Below are 4258 nucleotides of genomic sequence, written 5' to 3'. Positions count from 1 at the left end.
ATGCTGGCAAGATGCTTAGCAAGCTTATTAACTTTCTTTTGTTTGACGCTTAAATCCTCCAGCACTTTCTATTGCACTAGAAAGTATGCATCTGAATTCTGCAGCGACTTCCTCAGTCCTTCGGCTTCCTGTCGCATAACATCTGATCGATGTCTTTCAACTTGAAGTTGAGACTCAAGAAGCCAAACTGATTTAGGCAGCGAGTTCGAAGAGCTGGTGCCAGTAGTAGTAGCCAGTAACTCGAACACTACATCAAGCCAGGAGTTTGGGGTTGTCTCAGTGTCTTCAATATAGTTTGTATCAGCTTTCTTGGAGAAGAACAGGGATGTCTCACTATCTTGAACCTGATCTTCATTACTTCCTTTACCATTGCATAACGGGCTACTCTTCTCCAATATTTTATCCGCGTTCTAAAGGAGAAACAAACAAACACATCTCAGGTTTACAATGTTGTATATGAAACTCATTTTGGTAAACCATTTCAGTAGTATAGGTGGAAAGGATAACATCATGAAACAAACATATATCTAATTAGTATGGTCACTGTATGGTCTATATCATTCTAGTTTATGTTGCCAAATCAAGATAGATACAGTTCGAATCATATCTATTTGATACAAAGCAGCATAGACAGAATATAAGTGTGGGAAACTACACAACAATAACAACACTTGTAATGTGCATGGCATGAGAACATAACTGTTTATTAAATTGAAACTAAAATCAACATAGAGCAAGTTACAACAGCAAACACGTTAGAGAAAATAGGTTTAAAACATACCTGTTGCGCCATTGGAGTTTCAACTGCATCCTTCAAATTTGAAATTAGTTGGTATGAGTAAATACAGTGATGCAAGAGCAAAGTAGTATGAACCATAGCTACGGAACCTGACCTAAGAACAATTCTTCTTCTGCTTTAAGCATTGACTTGGGGTTCGGAGTTGTGGTCCTCGTGCTTTGGGCACTGCAGTTGCCTTACTAACTAAACAGAATAGCAAGACATAATTTCAAATATATGATGGCTAATTAAACAGGATAGCATGAAACAATTTCATATGTATGATGGCTAACTAAACAGGATAGAATGACATACTTCAAAATATGATGACTATGTAAACATGATGACATGATATAACTATACGATGTGTCTATTAAAGTGGTTGGCATGCTATAAATCACAAACATGCCATCGATGGAAACATGATGGCATGATATAATTCACGGATAGAATGACATAATTCAAAATATGATGACTATGTGAATGGGATGAGATGATATAACTATATTATGTCTTTAGAAAATGGGTTGGCATGCCATAATTCAGATACAGGCTGTCTATGTAAACATCATGGCATGATATAATTCAAATATATGATTTATATACTAAGGAAGTGAGAAGAGGGCAATCGCATATATGATGTGTCAACTAAGGAGATGGCATTCAATATCGTGTATATGATGTAAAAACTAAGCATTGCAATACAACATATGCATGATATGAGTAATATAACCCTGCCAAGTTTGAGCATACACCTCAGGGGGATAATAGGACTTGTCATCTGCCTCTGAATCCTCCTCTGAAGAGCTATCTATAACCAGCAACATATCTGCTTCACCAGGTAGCATTGTCTGCTCTGAAGACCTTGTTTTCACTCCAGATTTCTCCGTCACCAATTCGAATGGCTGATGCACAGGAAGAGCAGTTGAATATACAAACATTGTCGACAAAAGCAATGAGAAATAAAAAAAGGACGGCATGATATAATTCACATATATGACGCTTGGCTAAACAGCATGGCATTGCATAATTCACATATATAATGCCTTGCAACAAGATAGCATTGCACAATTCACATATATAATGTCTTGCAAAAAGATGGCATTGCATAATTCACATATATGGTAATTAGACACTAAACAGGTGGCATTCACACAAATCATGTCTAAACAAAGCAAATCACATAGCAATGCAAGATACCATACGCATGATATGAGCAAGATAACCCTGCCCAATTAGAGCATGCACCTCGGGGGGGATAGGACTGGTCATCTGTCTCTGAATCCTCCTCTGAGGAGCTATCTGTAACCAACAAGACATGTGCTTCGTCAGATAGCATTCTCTGCTCTGAAGACCTTGTTTCCACTCCAAAATTTTCCTTGACCGTGCCGAATGGCTGATGCACAGGAAGAGTAATTGAATGTACTAAAATTGTTGACAAATTTAACACGTAATAAAAAAATGATGTCATGATATAATTCACATATAAGACGACTGGCTAACCAGGGTGGCATTGCAAAATTCACATATATGATGCCTGGCTAAACAAGATGGCATTGCATGATTCACATATACAATAAAGAAACTAAACAGATGGCATGGACACAAAGCATGTCTAAACTAAGCAGATGACATCTTTGATATATACAGTAAGCAAAAGGCACCATATGCATGATATTACCAACATCAGCATGCCATGTTAGAGTGAAGAACTCATGGGGTAAATAGGAGTGGTCTTCTACTTCTGAATCCCCCTCAGAACAATTATCTTCCTCTTGATTACGATCCAAAATGGGTGGAGGGGGGCTGCCTTTACGCCCACCATGGAGCGACGTCTGCATGAAATTTTATTGCCACGCAAGGCTCGTCTTTTTGCTCTACATGTTCAATTCCATTGTGTACAATAACTGACATGCATAGGCATAAAACATAGTGAGATTATGTAAGGAGTGCATGCACAAATCCAGAGTGAAGGTAGCAAACTATGGATAGACCCAAAAACAATGATAGCAGGCAGATAATAGCTTTAGTTAAAAAATACAGATAATGGCTCCTTTAATGTTTGTTTGCAACCAACATGAAACTCATAGTAGACACCCGAGATTAACCAGATAGTACTGATTGCTGCCCCAATATGTACCCTACAACCATTAAAAAACTCAAGTTTCAGGATAAGTTTGGACTTGAGTCAGAGTCTAATAGGTGAACACGACGATAAAGTAGCATGTCATCATATTAAGCGATGCATAACATAAGCAGAGACGGAAGAGTGCGACCTCTATTGCGGACCCGTGTAGTCCTCAAGGTCATCTGCTCAGTTGAGGATGGTAATGCAGTTGTCGTGGCTGCCGGCGACGGGGAAGAAGATTTGAGGCGGCGAAAGACGGTGTGGAGAGTGGATCCTTGCTGTGGTGAACCCTTCCGTCGTTGGAGCAGCTGAGCTAGGGTGGAACACAGCACCGCAGGAGCAGGATAAACCACACAAGGTTTTCTTTGACACATATCTGTAACAGAAGTAATTGTGTAAGGGATTATTTGAATTTGAGGATTCTAACAATGCAGGGATAGGAAATAGATAGGAATATGATAGGAATGCACGTGCAAAACAGAGAATTTAAAACACATGATTTCTGCCAATCTGGGTGTTTGGTTCACAAGAATTGGAAGATCACATGATGCAAAGAAGCATGGTGAAATTAAGTGAAACCACAAGAAGTGTACAACCTCTTTGGCGTAGCCATGTCGATCTCAGCGTGATTGGGTTGGCTGGTGAGGATGCTCCGGCTGACTTGGCTGTCGGAGGAGGGGGAGAAGATCTTAGGCGTCTGGAGAAGGAGCCCGAGGTACTGCTCCGCTATGATGGAGGGTTTCGTCGTTGGAGCAGCTCCGGTGAGTTGTACGACACCGAGGCTGAAGCAGGACAAGAGAGACAACGTTAACCTGAGTGGAATTCTAATAACATCTCTAATAGATGACGTAAAATACATAACCACAAAGTGAAAGATGTATACATCAGCCGCTCATCTCTGAACTTAACTATCAAAACTAAATTTAACTGTCGAAACTGAACTTAACTGTCGAAACTGAATTTTGCTGTTGAAATTGAATTTTACTGTCGAAACTAAACGCACTAGAGGTGAGGCTACAAGTCAGTCGACTGACTTTTTCATCTTTGGTCAGTCGATTTTGCAGCCATTGGATACGAAATCAAGGGCTTGTAGTTCATCTTCAACCTCCACCCCCCTGAGCCGCCAGCCACCACTGGCCAAAGAGCCGCCCCCCGCCGCCCGCGGCCGGCGGTGCACCACCCCGCCCGCCCCGAAAACACTCCCCATCGCCAGTCCGCCGCCCCTTGGCCATCCCTGTAGGCCCCCCGTGCCGAGCTTTTTCTCGGCGATCCCCACGCCACCACCCCACCACCGCCGGCGACCACCGCCCCTACCCTGAACCCTAAGATAGATAGTGGGGTACCTCTCCGGC

Source organism: Triticum dicoccoides, chromosome 1A (genome assembly GCF_002162155.2).
Source record: "Triticum dicoccoides isolate Atlit2015 ecotype Zavitan chromosome 1A, WEW_v2.0, whole genome shotgun sequence".
Taxonomy (NCBI): domain Eukaryota; kingdom Viridiplantae; phylum Streptophyta; class Magnoliopsida; order Poales; family Poaceae; genus Triticum; species Triticum dicoccoides.
This window is presented reverse-complemented; position numbering follows the sequence as displayed.